Source organism: Gopherus flavomarginatus, chromosome 1 (genome assembly GCF_025201925.1).
Source record: "Gopherus flavomarginatus isolate rGopFla2 chromosome 1, rGopFla2.mat.asm, whole genome shotgun sequence".
Taxonomy (NCBI): Eukaryota; Metazoa; Chordata; order Testudines; family Testudinidae; genus Gopherus; species Gopherus flavomarginatus.
This window is the reverse complement of record NC_066617.1, coordinates 137,272,871-137,298,095: the sequence shown is the minus strand read 5'-3', so window position 1 is coordinate 137,298,095 and position 25,225 is coordinate 137,272,871. Positions and strand designations below refer to the sequence as shown.

Sequence of the window (25,225 nt, the reverse complement as noted above, 5' to 3'; positions counted from 1 at the left end):
TGTCCCTTTTCTTAACATCCCTACTTCTCCTATGGTTGCTTCATGCCCATCTAGGTAATCCTGACCAATAAAGAGTTCTGTCATGCCTGAAGGCATGAAACCAGATCTTTTTACCACACAGTCTTCCCTGCCACCAGCAGAGTTCTGGCCCACAGTGGTTCTTAGCTATGCCAGTGTCTCATGCACCTGGAAGTTTTTCCTTGCTCCAGCTGAATACTGGCCTACTGCTATTTCCTAGCTTTACTGATAACTCACTGCTCCTAGAAAATTGTGGGCCACAGCACCTTCTAGCTGAGCCTCAGTTTCTTTGCTCTGAGAGGAGTTCTGGCCTTGAGCAACTCCTAGTTGTATCTAAATCTTGCCACTTCCAGCAATCTTTTCAGTTCTCTGTAGGGTACTGGCCCACAGCTGTTACTTCGCTGTACCAGTGACTCATCACTCCTAGCAGATCCTGGGCCACAACAACTTTTGTCTGTACCACAGACACACTCAGCACTGATGCAGTTTCCCCCCCTTGACCACTGAGTAAGGTTATGGTGGGCTGGTGCTTAAGCCCTTGGGCTCAACCCTGTTACATCATTACGGAAAATAACACATCAAGAAAAACTTCCCACATTCCCACTCAGAATCTCAGAATGGCTGCTTGTGTCCATAATGACTCAACCTATAGGCAGAGCAGTGGGATTCATTATATCCACATCTGATTGCTTGCTAGCCCCTGATCAGGCACATCCTTATGTCCTTCCATCCAGGTCCCATGGGCATGAATTGACCCTCTTCTGTTCGAGCTGCCTGTGTTTGTCCTGGTCAGTAAGCTTCTGTTGCTCCAGCTCTGCTTCCTTGCTCTGACAACTGGACACCAGTTCCATGTGTCTCTTCTCCACAAGCAGCCTTTCCAACTCCAGGCACCTCTCACCCTCTCTGCTGGGGTGCCTGGGGAACTGTCTGCTTGTTTTCCTGCATGCCTTGTAGGAGAAAAGGGGGCCCTTCTAGACTCCCTGTGTGGAGCAGGTGCCCTGTCTTGCCTCATGACATATGAGTGCAGTGGGGCCAATAGCTCCAATTTGTTCTGATTAGCAGCTGGCAGATTTCACTGTGCACACAGCTAACTGCTTCATGCTGAGTTCAGCATGTGTTTCTTTGCTCATCCTGCCTCTTCTGCTGCTTACTCATCTTTATACTCTTATTCTATTTCCTTTACCCGAAATAAACAACCATCAAGTAACAAACATAATCTTTCATTTGTTTCCAGATTTCTCACTCTGAATCTTGTATACTCTCTAATTTATCAGTGCTTGAAGTGGTGAAGATCAGCCAGCCAGCCAGCGAACTGTGCATAAATCCTGCCAACTATACCACTGTGACACTTTCTTGGGGAAGCCAAAATTATGGATCATCTTGTTACCCCTTTGCCTCAGTGAAAGAGATTTGCTAATGGCTAACAGACTGGTGTGTCAGGAAGCTGTGACCCAGATTAGCACCAGCAAATCTCTCTTACTGAGGCAAGGGCAGGGAATAACAAGTTCTGTCCTTCCTGAGAAAGTGTAACACCATCGGTACATTTTTCTAGTGTTTTGGTCAGTATAACTAATATCCGGTGATGTTGCTTCCACTGTTGTCCTAGAGTGAGACAGGTTTCACTCTTTATCTGGAAGATATCTTGATATTCAGCTTAAATCTTCCTTTTCTTATTATCATCCATTACTGCAAGTTGTACCCTGTAGACCATTCTCAAATAACTTACCTTCATCTCCTTAAAATACTTGTAGATGGTTATGACACCCCACATACTACGAATGCTAATTATGCTTTTTTTTTTAATCTTTGTCAGTCTGTCTAATGCTCTTCAAATATCACACATTTGTCATCTAGCATGAGACCCATGAAGCATAAGTTCTTGAATAGCCCCCATCCCCAGCAGCCTCCTGGGCAGAAGCCCCCAGGCAGGAGAAGCCTCCCTAGTGGCCCCCAGCAGAGGAAGCCTCCAGTGTCCCAACCCCATCCCCGGCAGAAGCCACGGCGCAACAGAGGAAGCCCCCAAGCCTGACCCCACTCTCCAGCACGGAGCTTCTCTGGTCTTTGGGGCCGCCAGGGGCGTGGGCAGAAAGGAACAAACAGGTTGTGGGGCAGGTGAAATGGGGAGGACCCTAGGTGGAACAAGGGCAGGGTCCCGGGAGATCAGGCAGAAAGGGTTGGGGCTGTGGGCAGGGCCGCAGGCGGAAGGAGCAGAATGGGGGTGGGACCACAGGTGGAAAGGGCGAGGAGGGGTTCCTCGCTTGCTGTGGCCCAGGGAAACCTTAATCTACCTCTGGTATTGTGACTTGGTGCATGGGGTCACAGAGCCCAATACATACCTCTGAGCCCCTCACTCAGATTTGGTCTAGCTGCCTGTCCATCATGACAGGGACAGCCAAGCCAAACCCAAGTGGCACTGTGACCTCATATGCCAAGTTGCAATGACTGCAGTGGGGAGGTGGGCCCACCCCATGGGACACGAGCTACTGCTGTGGGGTGAATGCAAGGTGGGCTTGCTCTTGTAACCCCCTCCTTTCCACATTGGGTTGGGATTAGATGTGCAGTACTGGGATGAATGAAGCATTATGTGTAATAGTGGGTCACAAAAAAAAGAAAAAGACAAAATGCAGTTAGTAAGTCATCTTAGTAAAAAGATTGGGAAACACAGCTGTAAAGAATGCCTCCCTCAAAGTCCACTTGCAGCTCCAGTTTATCAGGGAACCAGATGCCCTCTAGAACAAGTATCTGCCCTGGACAGACACCTGTCACATTGCTAGCTTGTAATTTCTTAACATATTACTTGCCCCACGGAATCCCTGACCTACAGTGGGGAAAGAGTGTGTGTTGGGGGAAACCTCACCATGCCCTGGCCAATCTGGCTATAAGAAAAATTCCTTCTCAGTCCTCCACCCCCCAAAAAACAGACAGCACAACACCCACAGCAGATCATGAAACCTGATTCTATTCTGATCCTATGGATGGGTGGTGCTTGTCTGTGGTGAGAGAATGTTATGAGTGGAGGGAGGGTGCGTGGGTGTAAATAACCTCCCACCCCCTGGTACACATTCTATTTCCTCACCCCCATCAGCCAGCCTCTTTCACTCTTTGGTTCACTTTTTATTGTTGCTGCTGCTGCTGCTGTTGTGGTTATTGCCCTTCTGTCAAAACTCAGAGGCTGTCGGGGGAATCTTAAATGAACTAGAACCTCTTTTTTTCTCCTCCTGGCTAGCCAAAATCTCACTGCTTTTTAGGTTCTGGGGAGTGCATTGTTGGCAAAAACAATGCCAGACTTGCATAGTTGGGATGAATTCTGATCAGCTGGAAGGGATTCAGTGGTTTATCATTAGTTTAGTTTGTGACACCAGCAGGAAAAACATTGGATGTTGCTATAAGAATTAGCTATAATATAAGTATTTGTACTTTTCAGCTCAAAATTGTAGATTTTCCAAACACATCTATATTCAGAAGTTCCCTGTGGGCTTGTGAGATTACATGATTGTGAGGTTACTCAGAAATATACCTGTATATAGTAAAATATTTTGTAATTAAAAAGACGAGAAATGAACCTCATCTCAAGAAAGGTCCTTGTCTATATCTTTCTTTCTCAGTCAGCAGCACTTATTGAACACAGTATCTCTCTGGCATGAAAAAGCTTTTAGTGTTTAAATCTGGAGGCAATGGTGTTTTCAAACTGTTGAACGTCTGCCTGTACTATTGCATTATAAGCATTTTCAGGAGTTCGTAATAAATGGTGCTGGTGATGTTTTCTTTTGGGAAGAAAATGTTTTAAAATGTTGGCAAAAATCCAAGCAAATGATGGTAAAAAGGGAACAAGTTTGTTGCTGGTTTGCCAGTAAAAATGAGATCTGAATTCTGTGAACTAGAGGAACATATGGCCACTTGACTAGAGTGTGAAGTCTGTTTTTATTTTTACTTCCTCTTCTTTCTTATTCTGCACCAGTCTAAATGCCACGTAGACATTCGATGTCGTGGTTAAATACACAGAAAGTTTAGTTTCATAAGTTACCACAAAAAAAGCTATGACTGTAAAATTTATAAAAAACAAAACAAAGTAAAGCTAACAGTGAGATTGTATGCTCAGCTATAATAACTCTGTTATAGGGGTTAGTTTTTCCTCTCTATTTTAATATGTCCAATCTTGCAGTCCTTACCCACACCTCCCATTACATGATCAGGTCTAGTATTCTGAAGCTTTAAACTATGAAGATTTATAAAAAAAAATTTCTCTCAATACTTGAGAGAGACTAGCATTAGAGATTCACCAATAAGTACTGCATGTGAAGTACCACTAGCCTAGATTTTTGTCTTGGCTCCCAGTCCTGCTTGGAAAATTCATTGTTTCACACTCTCTGCCTGCCTCAATTTACCCCTATATAAAATGGGGATAGGAATACTTACCTCTCATGGCTGCTTGATAGTTTGAGTTCTTTGGATTAAAACTGTCACAATTGCATTAGTAGTTAACAGTTAAAGAAGATATAACTAGGTGCTTCTTTACTATCATGAAAGTAATAATCTCTTTCTCTATTTGTATGCAGGTTAATGTTTCTTCATTTTTAACTCGGTTTGGCTGGGATGCAGATGGGGGTGGGAATCTTCCATGTCCTCCAGAATAGATACATTGTTAGTTTTTCTTCCTTTTTTGAATTTTACAGTTAAGTGATGGCCATTAACACAAAACATGGGTTGGTATGTGGTCTAGGGCTGCCATAATGTTGCTACCTTCTCTTTAAATTTAAAATGGCACAGATATCGAAGAGGGAATAAAATGAGCTAAATACAGCAGTCATTGATCAACTGCTTTAGATTAATAACACCTAAAGTGGTTTTGAGAAACTTCCAGCCAATCTCAGCAAATAAAGGGATTAGGTAGCATGATGGCTCATGGATAAATGTATGGTAATACACACTGGATAGGGAAATAATCCCAATCCCCCAAGTGTGGTAATGGTTGACTTGTGAACTCAGTCAAGTTGCTTATTTAACTCCTCTAAGAAGCATGAAAGCAGAAGCAATGCTTACTCCAAAATAACCAGATGTGTGAGTCCTCACCAGGAAACTCTGTGATCTGGGTTCTACTCTTGTGGAATCTGCAGCTCCGTGACAGTAGTTCTTTCAATGCACCTTTTTCTCGAATGGGCCATAGGTTTTGCACACACCCTCCATGCCCCCCTGGTGTGCAAAGTAATACATGCCCTCTTCAGACTTTTTTTTCTCTTCTGAGCCTTCTCCATCCTGCTACTTGTATTTGTAAAGAACACTCCTATCGCTCCCCACTTTCACCACTTGCAAAGCCTCCCTCCAGTGTGAAAATTGAAAGTGGAGCCAGCTGCCCTAGCTAAAGAAATGTCTCCAAACACTGCAGAAGTCCATGGGTGGGATGTTGGAGTGAGTCATCTGGTCGTGGGTGCGTATTAACAGTGTTTGCCTCCAAAGTGAGAGGCCTTCCGAAAGGTAGGGGGCAAAGCCTACTTCTAAGAGACCACACAAAGCCTACTTCAGAGACCACACAACACTGATTTATCTGGGCCTATGGCTTTCAGTATTGTGTGTAGGATAGAATTATGATGTCTAGTTTGGAGTGGAATACATACATACATGTAGCACACCTGGCTGTCAAGCTAGCTGGCCTAATTGACTAGTAATATAAAAATAGGTGCTCCAAGAGAAAAGGTAGAAGGAGGAGGATGAAGTAAATGTACATAATTATTGCTCATGGAAAACATAGTCATATTGTCAGCAGCCAAGTGACTCTGTATTAGCTTGTGCAGTTTGAGCTCAAGGTCCTCCTTTGTGTCTCTTCAAGGATGTGAGACCTATGAGACTAATGCATCCAATAGGATGTTGAAGCTTTCGGAGAGAGAATACAGTGTGATCTTATGGGATATGGGTGCAACTCTAATGAATTCATTGGAGTCGCTGTTAATTTGTGCTGGTCTAGTTAATGCACTGATTAATGGACACTACTGATGTGACCAGTAAAATACATGAAGTCCAAACTGTTTATATTTTCCATTGCATAACTCTGAAAACACTGTATTTAAGCATAATGCACATGAAAGGAGGCTGTTGACTACAACGAATGTTGTAACACAGCAAGCATTGAAATGTTTTGATACATCTTAGTGTCCGCTACTTTCAGTACAGTATGTGCTTTGAGGGAAACAACTTTTTTATATGTAGTGGGGGGGAAGAGCTCAAAGAGGAAGAGACAAAGTAATACATTGAGCTGCACTATCCTGAGCCAGATTTATTTGCGTATAAAAACAGCCAGAGTATTTTATAAATGTAATCACAGAGGAATTCTAACAGATAAATGAAGAATACAGGAAAATTAAAAGTGCATAATCAAAAATACATTAAGAGAAAGCAAAGTTTGGTGCCCCTCAAACATTATTTCTTTCTGGCTCTATTACTGTGTCTCCGTTACACTATATATAAAATGAATGTGGATAATTAGTACCAAACTGCATTTTTTTTCACTAACATTTTAATTGATTTTGGTAAGGGGCTTTGAAATCATTCGATGAATACTTGAGAGAGGTGCAAAGCATTAGCACCTGATCTTTGTTGTGCTTCTTCCGGAAATTCCACTCCATCAAACCCCAACTCTCTGCAAAAAGATGGAAGAAAATTGCATTTTTCTATGGTGCATTTACTCTTTTGTTTTCCCCATGTCAAGTCTAATCAGGTGCTGATAGTCCTTAAAGATCAACCTGTTCCTGGATAGATATGTCATTGCCACTCTTCTGTCTGCTCAGCACAGGAAGCATGCATCAGAACACAGTAAAGCAGCCATAAAGGATAAGGATATAGCAATTTCATAAAATCAAACTGGACTTCGTAATTTGTACATAAACAAATTACTCCAAGTATCATGGCAGGCGGGGGGAAAGGGGAAAGGATGGGACAAGGAGCTGGGAAAGGGTTGGAAAGACTGTGATTGGATGAGGAGCCACTTGCAGAAAACTGGGACTGAGAGGGCAGGTGGGGGTGTGTGTGTGTGTGACGGGGGGCGGAGATACAGATCAGGTGATGAGCCAGGAGAGGGGAAAATACGAATTAATGGTTAAAAATATTGGGACCAGGTGTAGGCAGGGGGAGAGATTCGGAGTATGAAGGGGAGATTGGGATTTGAATATCAAGACGGAACATCAGGTATTTCAGCCTGCCCCAAGAAGTACAGAAGAAGCCCGTGCACTGCTGCAGACCAGGGACCGAGTAGCTAGGCAGCAGTTCTGCGAAAAGGACCTAGGGGTTCCAGTAGATGAGAAGCTGAATATGAGTCGACAGTGTGCCCTTCTTGTCAAGAAGGCTCCCAGCATTTTGGGCTGTATAAGTAGATCGAGGGATGTGATCTTTCCTCTCTATTCAACATTGGTGAGGCCTCATCTGTAGTACTGTGTCCAGTTTTGGGCCCCACACTACAAGAAGGATATGGAAAAAATTGAAAGAGTCCAGCAGAGGGCAACAAAAATGATTAGGGCCTGGAGCACATGACTTATGAGGAGAGACTGAGGGAACTGGGATTGTTTCGTCTGCAGAAGAGAAGTATGAGGGGGGATTTGATAGCTGCTTTCAACTACCTGAAAGGGGGTTCCAAAGAGGCTGGATCTAGACTGTTCTCACTGGTAGCAGATGACAGAACAAGGAGTAATGGTCTCAAGTTGCAGTGGGGGAGGTTTAGGTTGGATATTAAGAAAAACTTTTTCACTAGGAGGGTGGTGAAGCACTGGAATGGGTTACCTAAGGAGGTGGTGGAATCTCCTTCCTTAGAGGTTTTTAAGGTCAGGCTTGAGAAAGCACTGGCTGGTATGATTTAGTTTGGGGATTGGTCCTGCTTTGAGCAGGGGGTTGTACTAGATGACCTCCTGAGGTCCCTTCTAACCCTGATATTCTATGATTCTAAGAATTTTATCTCCAGGGGTCTACACAGAGTCCTTCCAATTTCTCCCTCTATTGCTTACTGCAAGGCCTTCTTCCATCACAATGTTATGAACCTATGAAAACTCAGTTAGGTCCACATTCCTCTACTGGCCATTTCAGCTTGCCACATGGCCCTGGGCACTAGTCCCTTCTTGGTATTCAGATGCTCCTGCTGTTGGATCCAGAGGAGACCACTTGAACATACCATGATGCTCCTCAGAAGTACCCAGGGTTGTGAGGCCCCTAACTACCACCTGTCCTTAGTGTGAAAGAGTCTTGTCTGTGCCTGCCATGGAACAGCTCCCTGAAACCACCAGCCTCCGGCAACACAAGCACTGTCTTCCAGGCTTCCGCAGGCCTTGCTATCTCTGTACAGGTAGTGATGGGCACACACCAATCCCCGAATTCTCAAGGCATTTCTTGCAGTGTCCAGCCCTTTATCTACTGAACATTCACAGAATTACTGGTCCTGCTATTCCCAAACGAACAGTACACACCAGCTTGTTAGACTCAACTTGTCAGGACTATCTCTTTACTTAATGCTACAGCATTGAGATACATTTATAATGAAAACAAGAATGAGTTTATCCTCAAAGATTAGACATTCAGCAGATAGTGAGTAAGGATATTGGAAACAAATGGCTACATATAAAACAAATTCATAACATGCTGTCTGGAGACTACACTTGACTAACTGATTAATCTGTGTAAAGAAGCTTATCTAACACAAAGTTCTCTTCAAAGTTTTCAACCAAGGCTGATTCAAGACCCCCCTTCCATGAATGAAAACATGCCATCTGTTTACTTCCTAGGCATGGGATGATGGGATGTTGTCTCTGCCTTCTAGAAATACCCCCAATGTTCATTGTCTTTACTCATAGACAGCATAACCCCTATTGGCTTGATGGTTTTTTGTTTTTGTGTTGCTTGCATGCTCTTTTCTCTTTGGTTTCACATCTTTGTTAACATTTGACTTCATATGTGAATGTAGATCCGTTGTGTTAGATTACGATGCTTACTTTACATCTGGACAGAGAGATATATAACTCATACCTCCTCTCTGGAGAAAACAGAGTAAGGCATGTCACCTTTTGATAACTTGCTTTTAACTTGCATGCAAAAGAACATAATTTTCTGTTACAGATACATAACTCTTTACATAGTACTTGTACATGCACACCAAAATTATATTGATGACCAGTGTGACACCAGCTTTCATCTGAGACCTCATAGTCATTCTTTGGTGAACTAGAATATACAAACCAGAATCGGGAGATACCTGTGTCCTTCGGCACCCTCTTGTTAGTTGGCATTAAGAGGTTCTCGTGTCACACAAAACCATTCACTTTAAGGAGGTCTGCACTGTGTTGCATTCAAGACCCCTAATGGGCAATTAGGCTTTCACCATCTGTTTGAGGGTCAGGTCATCTTTTTCTAAAACTCTTCTTTCATTCTCCCCTGGCTGCAGGCTCAGCCAGAGAGCCTAAGAGCAGGCCAGCTGGCTCCAGCCAAGGCCCCACACCCCTCCTGCACTCCCTCTGTACCTCAGGCAAGATGGATTCCTTGATCACGCCCACAACTCTGGCTTGTCTCTGTAGGGGCAGGGGACTGGTAAAGTTTGAATCTCACATTTTTCATGGCAAACATAATTTCATATCTGCTGTGAATGCCATGACAACAGAGGGAAACGATAAATCTTTACTGATTGCAATATGCAGTTATACATTTTGGTATCATTTCTTTTCTTTGTTACACAGAAAGCTATTGACCTGGACTCATGTCAGCAATTTGAGTCCATATTTAGTCTTTCTACTTCTAATTATAGTTTTCATGCATATGTGCATGTGGGCCTGTCGAAAAATTGTCACATCACAATGCACTTTGAAAATTAAGAAGGATGCTAGTTTTTTGAGGTCTAGCAGTTCTACTTCATAGGCTAAGTGATGTATTTTGCAGGATAAGTTGTCATATTGTGTTCCAGATTCTATGTTGTGAATTGGTTGAATACACCACAGACAACTTTTTTTGTAGAAGCCCTTAACGTCCCAAAGATTTTCATTAATACTAAGCTAAAGTCTGGTTACATGCAGAAAAGTGAACGGAAATAGCATTCTGTGTTTTGCCTTCCAAAGACTTGCAGAATGGATGTATTCAATTTAAGACTTCTTTTTCCCCTGAGTATCAGCCCTGTCTTTGTGATCTGAAAGTCAAAGTGAATGCTTGCTGATTTGCTCATTGATAACAAAATACAAATTTTTCAATGGGAATTTGACTGCCAAATCTGTAGGTGATAAATGAGGCAGAACAACATGCTGCTAAATTTCCTCTAATTGTACAGGCTAACTAGCAGTAAAGGAGTAAACAGTACTAAAATCTTATTTTTGTAATTAAAGTGAGCAGAAATGGCTCCAAAAATCTCAAAAGGGAACACTTAGTTACATAGAAATATTCCATCTTTACATAGTCATGATTATTACTATAAATACCTACAGGGAGTACTGAAACAAAATCACATGCCTCTTGAGTGTTTAGCTAGTATTGTGCGGTCTCCACAGTTTTACATTTTGTTCTTCCTTTTCTTCCACTATTCTGTCCTGATTTTGAAATACGTGACCTGCAGCTAAATTATTGCAATATTAATTGCAACTAACAATTAAAATTGTAGTCACTGCTTCTCCATTACATTCATGTTGACATATACTAGCTAGTATATTACAATATGCAATACAAAACAAAGCAATAATAGGATTTTGTAAACTCCAGTAAGAGTAAGCTACTCATTCTCAAAGAGAAAAATACATACTCTTTCAGGGTTAAGTTTGGAACACTTTTTAAAAGAACATTGTGGCCCAGTTATAATATCTGTACAAGGAGTGGCTAGTGAGAGGCTGGAGTTCATGAACCTAAATACTTCCAGCATGCTCAGTGTAAGAAGCATGGAATGTGGTGATATCATGGGTGACTATGCCAAGGGACTTACAAAGTAGCTTTTCCTTGTCTTTGAATATTGTTGTTTTCAAAAATCCTTTTATACTTCACGTTGTCTCTGATATGCTTAATATAGCAGAGCCATCAAGACGTAATTTAAAGACTCTGCAGAACCCCCCCCCCCACACACACAGTTTTTGGATCATGTTGTTTTCTTGAACCCAAGCTTGCAGGTTGATTTGCCAGGATCCTTAGCCCTTTATTTCCACTTAGGAGTTTTTTGGAGCTATCTGACTCTTAAAATCTCAGAGAAAAACTAAGCTAATCTGGCAAAAGTTGCTGGTTTCATAATGGAAAAGGTAAGTTTCATTATCACCTAGAGTGACCAGATGTCCTGATTTTATATGGATAGTCCCGATTTTTGGATCTTTTTCTTGTATAGGCTCCTATTACTCCACACCCTTGTCCTGATTTTTCACACTTGCTGTCTAGTCACCCTAGTATCACCACTGTCCCCAAAAGTCTCCTTGTCTTTTTGTCCATCTCCCAAGAGGCATATCACTTACTTATAGTCATCTTCTGGGGATAGGCTGGTGCCTGACAGTTTGCATTCCTTGCTCCTCCTCTCTCAAACACTTTGGTAGGTAGCTGGTTGTCCTTGTGTCACTATTTGTGGTGAGGGCAGCAAGGAATCCAGTTTGTTACCGCAGCTTATCGCTGTGACAAATATCTCCTAGGTAAGATGCTGCTATTGAATGTGAGGCCATCAGGTTGCCTGTCCTCCAAAAGATGTTTGCTGGCTTCCCAAAAGATAGCATGTCACCGTGCCTCAGTAGGTCACTTCTGAATCTGGTATTCTCAGCTCAAACTGCTTAGAAATGAGGCAGACCCAGTCCAAACTGGTGGTGGTTGCACAAGATATACCAAGCCAATAACAAAAGTAAACTTCTGTCTCACCACAATGAATAACAAGTCCAAACTGTAGACTCCTTAGGCATCCCAGCCCTTGTTCCACCACCCAGACTCAAGATTTAGTGATGAGTGGTTATTTAAAACCAATTCCATCAAACAGAGGGTTCTTCTAATCCCAAGAGATCAGCTACATAGCTAGGTCAATATATAACTCAGGTCTTACCCGGTAATCAACTGTTGCCAGTCCTTTTGTATCTAATACAGGGGTCAGCAACCTTTCAGAAGTGGTGTGCCGAGTCTTCATTTATTCACTCTAATTTAAGGTTTCACGTGCCAGTCATACATTTTAATGTTTTTAGAAGATCTTTCTATGTCTATAATATCTAACTAAATTATTGTTGTATAAAGTAAATAAAGTTTTTAAAATGTTTAGGAAACTTCATTTAAAATTAAGTTAAAATGCAGAGTCCCCCGGACCGGTGGCCAGGGCCCACATAAGTGTGAGTGCCACTGAAAATCAGCTTGCGTGCTGCCTTCGGCACGTGTGCCATAGGTTGCCTACCCCTGATCTAATATCTAAATGTATATTTATAAGAGGAAAAAAGAGAAGAGATTAAAGAAATCAAATACAAGAATTTTGCAATGAGTGTATGTATCAGGTTTGGAAACAGTGATGTTACCAAGGGCTGGCTTGTAAAGTCTCTGACACTTCCAAAAGATTGGAATGTACTCTGTACATTGGTTGTAATGCTTCTTTTAGTCTAAGTCCATAGTTCAAACCTCAAGCAGGAATGAGACAAAATGGAGATGCTTCCAGGGTTTTTTATACCTTCTCCCATGTGGAGGGACTGCTCTGTTTTAGTTTGTGGAAAATTACAGGCACAAGATTGTGTCCAGGGTCACATGAGCAAGTCACATGCCCTTGCATGCTTTGATGAGTCATAGGAGCAGCCATATTCTGGCTAAAATATCCATAGGAAGGTCCATTCGGTGGTGTCGGGCTTCTTCTGTGGTCTATTGTGTGACCTAAGTGTCCTTTAAAGGGCCATCAACTAGAATAGTCCATTCACAATGTGCTGTCCAGACTGGATGTAAATTACCTTGTGGGTGCTACTCTAGGAGCAAACACATTTGAAATACTGGTACATAGTCAATATTTATAATTTAAGATTATTCTGTTTGTATGCATGTATCATCTTTGTATCCAATTTAGCAAATCGTAACTTTTCCATTGACACCTTTCATAGCATACTTTGTACAAGATTTGTTGCAACTGTCTAACAGTGGTAATATTAATGATATGATTGGTCACGTTTCAATCATAGTGTCACACAGCAGATGGGGAATTAGGCTATCAAGCAACTGCCACCAATGACAGCAGGCTAGAGCAGAGGTGTTGCAAGCCTCGACCCCAGAAAATTGATGAAGGTCAGTGAGGAGCCTTGGAGCTTGTTGGAAAGGGGAGAATGTCTAACAGAGACTATTTTCAGTAGGACTTTTCTACATGCTTTCTGCAAGTCAGTGTGAATGGTGATATTTCCTTATGTTTTGAATGCTTAGGAAGATAAGCAAGACCAATGTAAATGGAAGCTATTTACTTTTCTGGTAACCTTCTGATTCCTGGTCCAAATTTGTTAAAAATATTTATTTGTATTTAGAAAAGTTTGCTATCTTTCCCCTTCGGTATATGGACAGCCCACTGTTGACAAGTCATTTGCCTTTTACACAAGTTAGCCACTGGCTGTCATGTGCGAGAAGAGTATTGCAACTAACTAATATGGATGGGAAAGAGTGGAGAGTCTGAGGGAGAAATCAGTTACCTAATACATTCAGGGTCACATTTTGGTACCCTTACTCCTGTGAACTAAGGTGCTTCTTAACATGAGCACGGGCATCAGAATATGAACTTCAGCAGTCAGTTACTTGTACTATCAGGGAAACTAACCTAAGTCATCAAAAGATACTGTCAGCATCTCCCTTGAAATTTCTTTTTTAAACACGGTGCAAGTATACAGCCTAAGGTTCCCACTGTGGGCTGTGGTGTCCATTTAGATTGTAAGATCCTTAGGATACAGACAGTGGGCTAGATTTGTAAGAGTTTAGCTCCTGTTTAAGCACTTAAATAAGGGCCAGATTTTTAAGTGTTCTGCACCCAACATGCTGAGTGTTTCTGAAAATCTGACCGATTGTGGGTACTAAGGGGGTGGGGGAGGGGAAGGAGATGGTCTCTATGCCTTTTGTGCTATGTACACAGTCAAGTGCTCTGGCAATTAACATTATTTTTGTTATAAATATGCATGGGTGAAATAAGATAACATACCGAACCTTCACCCCAAATTCAAGTGAATGTAAACCAACTCTTCTGCCACCCACAAACACAGACCCCCCCTCTGAACTTTGCAGTTCAAGGCACAAGCATCAAAACACTTCTGGTCAGGCTGTTTTCAAACTGAACTTGTCAGAAATGTCTAAACGAAAGAAAGAAGTATCAGAGATCTTAGAAGACCAAGGTTCCCACAAGATTTCCAGTCTTGTCCAGTCAGAGCTTCATCCACTTGGAGATTGTTGGTTCCAGTATTTATTCCCTATTTGAAGTTTAGGGAATATTTCTGAAATGGGTAGAATCTTTCAAAATGGAAGAAAACTTTTAAGCGCAGCCAATGTGTTTTGATAGAACCTGTGTCTTTAACCATTCTTTATTACAGGAAATGGCCAGGCACTTTAAAAAAAATACCCAGTTGCAAATAAAAGACTCAGTACTGCTGACATGTTCTGTACTTCAAGAACATTTCATTTGCTACAGATGATGTGAAATTGTAGCCTACTTGAAATTGTATGGGCAAGTTCTTCATTCTGCACAGCAGAAGTGTTTTTTTTTTTGTTGTTTTTTTTTTTGTTAACGTGGTGGTACTTGCATCAGACCATAACAAAGATAAACCAAAACATTGACACACACGTTTGGAATGAATATAATCACTCACTTCTCATGCAAAACCAGCAGAAATCCCAAATAAGTTATTTTTAACTTTTGTTTTCTCCCCAGATAGATAAATGGAATTAGCTGAGGCAGACGCATGATTCACCACCACACGAGATACTGATAAAATCCAGAACAAAGAAAAAACATTCTCAGATTGAGTTCAAAAGCGTTCATATTTCAGTTTTAGTTCCTTCCATATTAGCATAACTGTGCATTACCCTAGCTAAAACACTATACGTACAGTTGTCAGAAGAATCTTCTTGACTGAATCCCATTTTTGCCCCATTTCCTAATGCGACTGTAGAAAATGGTTTTCTTTACGTTGACAATAAAAATAAACTAACATCTGTACTAGTATTTACTATGACAGAGACCTTGTGACTGTTTTAATGAGGTAATATCTTTCATTGGGCCAACTTCTGTTGGTGTGTGTGAGAGAAGAGCTTTCAAGCTTACAGAGAGCTTTTCTTCAGGTCTTCTCTCTCCCACTAACAGAAGTTGGTCCAATGAAAGATCTTACCTCACGCACCTCTATAATATCCTGGGATTGACATGATTACAACACTGCATATTTATTTTAGTGCAGATAGATAATTAGGCTGGTAATTACTAATTCAATAAATTCCGTTTTTCAGTATCAGAGAGATATATATCATAGAGATGTAGCTCTGATAAAGATACAGATATACATTATGAAACTAAAAAGAAAATTAAGGCTTTAACCAGGGATCATTAGATATAAATGCATGGTGCTGTTTTGTTTTTGATGTACATCTCCCTTTCCTCAAACCCCTCAGGTGTGACCACCATTCAGCACTCAACTAAGAAAATAATAATGTTACTGATTTCAGATTACCATAATTCTTGTTGAAGTGTGTGCAAAATATTTTTTACATAGACCAGTTTTCCTGTGGTTGAAAATTTCTTGTTCCAAGCTGTCATGAGTTTCAAGTGATCCCAGACAGATTTATGGGTTTGGAGGGAAACTTTATAACACTTGGTGATTTCTAGAGCTTTGTGAAATTTTCATAGCAAGACTGTATTTGATCAAATTTGCTTAGTTCTGACTTCACTATGTGTGTGAAAATATAGTATTCCCATGAAAGTTTCTCATGTCATGTTTTGATAAAGTGGGCCATTACATTTTTCTGTTATCTGTGGGACTGTGGCACTTTTTTTAGCAGATTAATTTCAGTTTTTGTGTATTAATCTGGGTTTGTAGGTTTTTAGTAGTAACATGGAATTGGTTCTGATGCCCTGTTTGAATGAGCCTATCCCATGTGGTCAGGAACCCATGCTGAGTGTCTTGAGAGGTTGCTGCAGTTTAAGGGCTCTAAGCCAGAGAGGGGAAAAAATGTCTGGGCTCAATACAGAGAGACTTTGAGAACCTTATGTGAAGCAAAAGGCACGTCAGTACACTGAAGTCGCAGGTATTGTTTAGGCAAGACCTCTTTGGCTTTTATACAGGAGTGGACTGTCAGTGAATATAGCCAATAACTTATCTGAGAAATTCAAAAAGTATGGAAAGCCAAACAATAGTTTTCAGTAAATCATGCATTGTAATATATTTGGTAAATGATCATAGAAACCACAGAAACAGGGAAAGTTGAAAGAAAGGAAAGAGCTTAGCATCAAGTGAGAATTTTCCTCCCTCATGTCCATCCTCCTCACCTCCCTATTATGGTGTTAAGAGCATGACAGACTTTCATGCTAATCTGAATTTAATGATATTTTGGATACCTGTTATTCTATGTGAACTACTCATGCTGTTGTGCTTTCTAAATTCTATAACCTGTTTTTAATGCGTGTTCGCCTGCATACATATTACATGAGTCTGTGTGTGGTATGTGCAGTGTGTGTGGATTTATGTTTGTTGATCTCTGAGATAAGTGAACAGCTTGTTTTCCCTAGTGTAGGTGACACCGGGAGTTGATTTGTGACTTTATAAACAAGAAGTGGGAGTGGGCAAAATGGCTGGCTTTGGTGGTTGAGTAAAACATGACATGAAAGTTGTGTTAAAAGAGCACCCCTTTTTCATTTCTCATGCCTGGTAAATAAGCAAGGGATGGGTATTTTAGGGACCTGCCTAGCCTTTTCCGTTTAGATGGTCTTGAGGTTCTCTCTCGTAAGTTTAATTTCCTGTGAATTTTTGGGGAAAAAATACACTATTGGAGATGTGTGGGTTCTCATAAGGAACCTTTTACATTTAGTCACAAGTAAGTGAGAAGAAGAAACAATCACAGGCTGCCTCAGGAAGAATGTGTTTGCATATTGGCCACGGTATAAGTCTAAAATAGCACATACAATTCATCTATCGATTTTGTATGTATTCTAGTAATACTTTCCCAATCTAGGAAGGGTGACGCTGGGATAAGCAAAACACAGGCATGGCTGGTGAAGAAATGACTGACAGAGCAACAACACAATTATGCAGAAGATGGGCTATCGTAATTGAAAATATAGGATTTGTTCCTGCGAGTTTGTTTTTTCACAATTTAGTTTTTATTCTTTGTTATCGGAAATATAATTTTCCTAGTTAGTCAATAACAGTGATCTTATTTTTAGATGGTTGGAAATAGTGCAGCATCACTAATGATGTCTGGATGATGAGTATAACTTTATTTGGCACTTGTGAAGATATGAGAGAATGTTATACTATATCTACTGTTGGATATGATTGTGTTAATGTGATTTTTAGATCATAAATGCCTTTTGTGTCACATTATATTTAATTACAAGATGCTTGGTGAGGCTTGGACTGATACCTAGGGCTGTGATACTAATTCAGTACTATGGAGGAGTGCTGCAGTCTAAAGGCCATTATGTGAGAACAGCTTTAAATTGAGACCCTTTCTGTCCTCTCTGTTTGCAGGAGTATATTAAAGACCCCATGGCACTTTTTGGTGAATTGAGGATAACCTCAGTTCGTTGGGCAACATTTTCTTGAGAAAATGGGTCCAAATCATGTTCAGTGCTGTACATGGCTGTTTGTTGTTCATGGGATTGCTACTTATTTGTTTACATGGTCTTCACAGTACAGTTATCGTAATGCATTTTAAAAAATGTTTTGTAATAGTTTGAATATAAAAAGCGTTCTGTCATGTCCAAATAATGTTCTGTGCACAGTTTGCCTTAGACATATTTATATTAATTTTGTTATGAAAAAGAGCAATTTTCCATTGAAGCTTTGTTGCAAATCTTGTTACACCCTTTGCAGATGACGGGGAACAAATACAGTACAAAACGTACTTTACAGATGTTCTCGATGTGGAAGACAGCTATAACTGTATGCATAGATTTTCAGATTTCCCATGATATGCACAAGATAGTAAAACTACATTTTAGTCCAGGGGTAGGCAACCTATGGCATGGGTGCTGAAGGTGGCACGCGAGCTAATTTTCAGTGACACTCACAGTGCCCAGGTCCTGGCCACCTGTCTGGGGGGCTGTGCATTTTAATTTAATTTTAAATGAAGCTTCTTAAACATTTTTAAAGCCTTATTTACTTTGCATACAACAATAGTTTAGTTATATATTATAGACTTATAGAAAGAGACCTTCTAAAAACGTTAAAATGTATTACTGGCACGGGAAACCTTAAATTAGAGTGAATAAATGAAGACTCGGCACACTACTTCTGAAAGGTTGCCGACCCCTGTTTTAGTCTGTACCAGCTATCTGTGATCTCTTACACAGAGACTCATTCATTTCTGAAGTACAGTGGGACCAGCTTTCCCTGTGTAGAGCTTTGACATTTTCATTTACAGTACATTGGATCTACTTCTAAGACCAGCCTTGGAAAAGAAAGAAATTGCATAATCACCATGTGTTATCAAGTTATTTACATAGTCAACTTATGTAATTGGCAATTTTTACTATTGCTATCATCAGTTTCCATCCACTCTTCCCTCCCATTATTGTATTATCCCTTGTTGCATCTTATTTTAAATTGGGCCCCAATCCTGCAACTTCTTGTTTTCTGTTGGTATGCTGCTCTGGTAGGGAGCTCCATTAAAATAATTAGGCAATTTGTTTAAAAATATGCATATTTCTTTTGGAAGTCAGCCCTTTATAGCTGCTTAATATTATATTCCAGCTGAATCTCCTACAGTCCATGAAATCCCTTTTCAGTAAGATAATCACATAAGGTTCCGGACTCAGTGCCTGTTGTAATTTAAAAACATAAAAAAAAAAAATCACCACAGTTGTCACAGTTCTTGCATGCATAACAAATACTTTTCACTATATGAGCTTCCAACATGTTCAGCTGAGCAAAATGGGTTCAATTGTTCTTTCAGTAATAAATAAACTAAATCAGCAGTCATTTTCTAGTGTTATAAACATATTGTTAGAAATTTAGATGTTCAGATTGTTCTTATTTCATGCAAGTAAATGAGGCTCCCAAAAGCCAGTTTTCTTAAAGGTAATGCTTGTCTCAAAATGTATGAAGGCAGTAAAAATCAAGAGGCACTTTATTTCTCCAGAGAGAAGCAGACATGCTAAAATCTCGTTTGCTTGGCAAAATCTTTTTATCTTGCAGAAGATCATGTCTGCTGCCACAAATCAGAAAGGCTTTTCTGAAATAAGAGAAGACAAAATAAACACAGGAAATTGCTGTTTTTTCAAGAAAGCTTTAAAAAGAAGCTGCATTATGTCACCAGAAAATGCAAGTAAAATTAGCAGATTGAATGTGTTTATTTTGGTGGATTTTCACTTCCTTTAGTAATTAGAAGGGTTATAATATTCCAGTTCAAAAATGAATAAACTAACTTAATTTGTAGGATAAAAGTCTATACAAACAAAGCCACTTTCAAAAAATAAGTGCAAATGCTTAAATGACACAATGACAGATTGGTACTTTTCATCTGTAGTTTTTCTTGGGAGCCATGATAAAATGACAGTATCAACATGCCTAGCAAGCATTGATTTCACCTTATTTCTTTCTTCCTTATTTTTCTTTACAAAGCCCATATAATTCTTCATAGGGAGAAAAAAATCACTGCTCTGCAGAGGATCAGTAATAACCCTTTTATACCATTTGAGTCATTCCTGTACTCTGTTTGGAGAGCTTAAGTGATGGTGCATGGCTTTATTCCAACACTTTGCATAGGTATAGTTCACTGCAATTAACCTGGGCTCTTACCAGGAATATGATGACACCTGTTACACTGGTCTACAGTTTTTGAGAAGTCGTCTGCTTTAGAGAGAAAATATGATATTTATTATGTATTTTGATGTGCTGAATTCAAATATGACAATTAAAACAACTGATTGGCTACTGTTTCTAAGATATTTAAGTTTTTACATTTTATGTCTGTGTATATTGTGTAGATAGTAGAGTTTTAATCATAAATTGTAAACCTAGGTCTTTTCATGTGTTTATGGTTGCTTTACATGATAATATTTCACCTGTCCTGTTTATGTAACACTTTAAAAATCAGCAAAAGGGTTATATAAATAAAATTTAGTATGAAACAAAAGGCAAAAAACTATTCTGTACATAGTTTAGTCCTATTCAGTGTCTACTCGGTGCTTCTTGGCTTGTCTCTTGTATTCATTAAACAGAGCATCTCGTCACTGGCCAGCAATAGTCTGCAAGCATTGATGGGCTCCATTTGCCCTGATAGCCTGCCAGGAGATTCCACTGCTGTAGTCTGGAGCCCAACAGCTCTGCCTTACTCTTGGATAGTTCCAAATCCCTGACAAGGTCATTTAGTTCACCTTGTGTTACGAGGTGTGGTTCAGAGGAGGATGGGAGAAAATGTGGGTCCTGTGACATTGATGGTTCAGGACCAGAAGTTTCATCCTCTTCCTTATCTGACTCAAGTGAGAATGATTCTGGTGCATCAGGAACCGGCAGTCCTTCTCCGTGGGGTGCTGGGCGTATAGCTGATGGAATGTTTGGATAATGCACAGTCCACTTCTTCTTTGACACACCTTTCCCAACTGGAGGCACCATGCAGAAGTAACAATTGCTGGTATGAATCTGTTGGCTCTCTCCAAATCTTTGGCACTGCAAAAGGCATAGATTTCCTTTTCCTGTTCAACCACTGGCGAAGATTTGTTGCGCAAGTGTTGCAGCATATGTGTGGGGCCCACCTCTTGTCCCGATCTCCAATTTTGCAGCCAAAATAAAGGTGATAGGCTTTCTTAACCATAGTGGTTAGACTGCGCTTTTGTGATGCAAAAGTCACTTCACCACAAACAGCAGAAGTTATCTGCACTGTTCACACAAGTACGAGGCATCTCCGCTCACTTTGGCTAAACAGAAATGTGTCCCTTTGCAAAATCAAACACTGACAAATAAGAGAGCACGACACTGTATGATTTCTAGAGCTGATATAGGGCAATTTGTTCAGCAGAGTGATGTAAGTTTTGTTATGATTGCATCATCCATCACTTCTAGGAATAACATGATGCAATTCATATCATGTATGACGCAATACCAGCTTCAGATTGCATCATTCATTGTTTTGCCTAAAAAGCAAGTACTGTCCAAACCCAGTCATAGATTTATTCATAGATCCAGTCAAAGATGTATTTTAGTCATTTCTGGTTTAAATTGAGATCCCTTCCCTTTATAACTCACTTATCCTCCGCCATTCCCAAGTCAAGGGTCGTATATACTGACCCAATAGCATATCTTGAAAACTAGAGCCAATCAACAATTTTAAGCATCATTTTCGTTTTCAGTGACCCAGAATTAGTAAAGTTGGACTACATTTATTTCAGAAGCATTTTGGCTGTAGAGCAGTGTTATCATTGTCATTTTGCTCTTCATTCTCTCTATGGCACCTATTTTGAGCAGGAGGTACTTTCTATCTCCTAACCCATACTCAGTAATTGTCCATCACTCTCGCCAGTTTTACTGTACCTGCCATGGATAAGAAAGCAAGGTAATATATATAATAATAGCATCAGTGCCAAACCTTCTGTATTAGCTTCTCATGGTTTCCTTAAATCAGGTTTTTAAAGCAAGTAGAATGTAGTAATAACAGTAATATCACTCACCTAGCACTTTCTGTCTAGGAATTTCAACACATTTCACAGCCATTCATTAACTGTAAAAGATAAAATTGCCTCAAAAAATTGTTGAATGTTGAACTGCATTGCTCAGACTCTTAGAAAGATGTGGTGAATCTATTATACTAGTTCTAAAAAGGGGGAAGTACTATTATTAGTGGCTATCAGGCAACTATGAATTACTCTTGGAATTGATAGTTTGCTCTGGCATGTCTCATAGATTGTGTTTCAAAAGAGCTAGTCTCCTACACATGCTCCCACTGAAGTATGTCCTTACCCTTTTAAGGACACGTTTCTCAGGGGAGTCTCCTTTTTCACTTATCAAAATGGGGATAAGCTTCCCAAAATACATATTCATCTTTGGATGCTTTTTTTTTTTGGTCTGGCTAACAGTAAGTTCTCTTCAGATAGTCTGGTACCACGTCAAAATTCTCTGAGCTTCCACCTTCCTGTTTTAAGGGTCTGTCATAAACAGATGGTTAAGGGTTAATATCTCTCTTACCTGTAAAGGGTTAACTAGCTCAGTAAGCCTGGAACACCTGACCAGAGGACCAATCAGGAGACAAGATACTTTCAAATCTTGGTGGAGGGAAGCCTTTGTCTGTGCTTTTTGGGTTTTTTCTTTGTTCTCTCTGGGTTCTGAGAGGGACCAGACGTGTATACAGACTCTCCAATTTTCTGAAACAGCCTCTTCTGTTCAATTTAGTAAGTACCAGTTAGAAAGGCAGTTTAGTCTTTTGATTGTTTTCTTTATTTGCAAATGTGTTTTTTGCTGGAAGGATTGTATCTCTGTTTGCTGCAATTTGTATTTGTGCTGGGGGGAGGATTCTCTCTAGTGTCTATAAACTGAAAGACCCTGTAACATTTTCCATCTTGATTTTACAGAGACAATTTTTACTTTTTTTCTCTCTTTTATTAAAAGCTTTTCTTTTTAAGAACCTGATTGATTTTTTTTTATTTCTTGTGTAAGACCCAAGGGGAGGGGGTCTGCACTCACCAGGGAATTGGTGGGAGAAAGGAGAGAAGGGGAGGAGGAAAATCCTGATTTCTCTCTGTGTTAGGATCACTGTCTCTCTCTCTCTTAGGGAGAGTCTGGGAGGAGGAGAGAAGGAGGTGAAGGTGAATTTCCTCTCTGTTTTAAGATTCAAGGAGTTGAATCACAGGGATCTCCCAGTGTTACCCAGGGAGGGGAGAATCTGGGAGGAAAAAAGGAGGGGGGAATGGTTTATTTCCCTTTTTGTGAGACCCAAGGGGTTTTGGGTCTTGGGGTCCCCAGGGAAGGGTTTGGGGGCCAGACAGTGTCCCAAAACACTATATTTTTGGGTGGTGGCCTCTCTATCATTTCTAAGCTAGTAATTAAGCTTAGAGGGGTTCATGCAGGTACCCCATCTTTTGGACTCTAAGGTTCAGAGTGGGGAATCATACCTTGACAGGGTGTCTCTCTACTTTATAGGCATAGACATGACATTTGTAACCACCTTGTTTGACAGAAATGCACAAAGGTGTTTGAGATTTTTGTGCAAAATAGTTTCTTCTGTCCATAGAACTTTGAGAGCAACTGGGAATGTTCCAGGTGTTATGCAGTAGGATTGGTGCAGCTTGGGTGATTAAGCCTCTTGAAAGACTCTGTTTATATTGGAAATGACTGTTATCATAGACAGTGAACATGGTAGTCCGCTGTGGGCCTAGCATTGGAGCAGCTACCACCTGCTTGCGTGATTCTTTCTGTTTATGATGGGTCAGGTTGAGCAGCAAAAGCTGTGATGCCACTTGTTAGTGCTGTTATTGTTGCACATGGTACAGGGTGTGGGATTCACATGCTTTCAAATTATTATACAAAATTCCTCCCAGGGCAGTTAGGGATAGAGATTACAGCCAGGAAAGAATCACATGAGAGAGAGGTGGTGGATCTTCCTGTGTCCTTTGGACCAGAGAAAGGGGGGATAAGAGGTGGGCTATTGAGAATGACAGGGCCAGGATGTCCCATGTGGACCTGGTCAATGACTGGAGCTCCCAGGTGCTGTGGTAATACAAATAATAACAGTGCATAGACCACTCTGGGGGAAGCTACATAAGTGGTAAATATGTACCTCTGTGTATGTCTGTGAAAACAGACACAATTATGTCTGAAGTTTTCAAAGATGATTATAGGATTTAACTACACAACTCAGATCAAAATTAGAGTTTTGTAGCTAAATCTCAATCAATGTTTCTAGAACCACTGGCAAATCTTATGAACACATGTGGCTAAGATATAGGGCTCATTATGACATGCTTTTTTCTTCACCTGAGAGAAAGTTCATCTTCAGTCTGTGTATGCGAGATTTGCCGGGGCTCGACCCTCCCGGATGAAGAGGGGAGCCACACTGGCCTCGACTTGTCCTCTGCGGGTCTCGGTTCTCGGGACTGTCGCCCACCGCACGGGTAGTCGGTCCCTGTGGATAGGACCAGGCAGTGGCAAAGTCAAAGGGGGCCCAGCCCTTGGTTCGGGCGGGGCACCAAACACAGTTCTAACAGCTCTGGCCTTTGGAGCAGGGCAGAGCAGTGGCAAAGTCAAAGGGGCCCAGCCCTTGGTTCGGGCAGGGCACGAAACACAGTTCTAACAGCTCTGGTCCTTTGGAGCAGGGCAGAGCAGTGGCAATCGGCGGGAAGAGGGGGAGTCTGCCACCCGGTTACGGGTGGCAGGGGGAACGCAGGCCCACCCTCTCCTCTGCGTTCCAGCCCGGGGCCTTAACAGCGGCTGACGCCGCTAGTAGCGGTCAGTGGGGAAGGGAGTCCTGACCGAAACACACTGACATCGGCAAGGTTTGCTCTACAGCCTGACTGGCATCTGGCTTCCCCGGGCTACTTCCTGTATCCCCCTCTGAGCCTACCTGGCTTGTGGGATCACCTTCAGGGACGTCCCACCACATCGGCTCCTCACGGCCAGGGCTGGGCGGCAGGTCCGGCAGCTCTTCTGGGAAGTTCGGCCAGGCCTGTTCCAGGGGGTCCTCGAGGCCGCAACAGGGCCGGGGCGGCTCCGGCCACTCCTCGTCGTAGCAGGCGCGGGGCAGCTCCGGCAGCTCCTCGTCATAGCAGGCGCGGGGAGGTTCTGGCCAGTCCGGACACCGGCCTGTGACCTCACCGGCTTCCCAGTCAGGAGCTCTCGCAGACAGGTCTGCTCCTGACGGTGGCTGGGCTCCAACTGAGGGCTGAGGGCCGGCTTTTATTCTTCTGGGTCACCGCTTGACCCTCTGGGGGGCGGGACTTCCGCTTAGAGACCCCACCCCTCTGGATGATTGACGGGGCTCGACCCTCCCGGATGAGGAGGGGAGCCACACCAACTCGTTACAGTCTGATTGGGTCTTTTGCTCTGTGATCATTGAGACATTTGTATTAATTTTTCAAGCCAATAAAAAGCCACTGGTAGCATTCAAGATG

The 25,225-nt window shown here is 41.4% G+C and overlaps 1 protein-coding gene across 1 annotated transcript in view; it reads left to right on the top strand.

Moving 5' to 3' along the window:
• LOC127057265 (potassium voltage-gated channel subfamily KQT member 1-like) overlaps positions 1-25,225 on the top strand; it is an 816,867-nt gene that overhangs the window by 202,300 nt on the left and 589,342 nt on the right. The gene's annotated exons all lie outside the window — the stretch shown is intronic.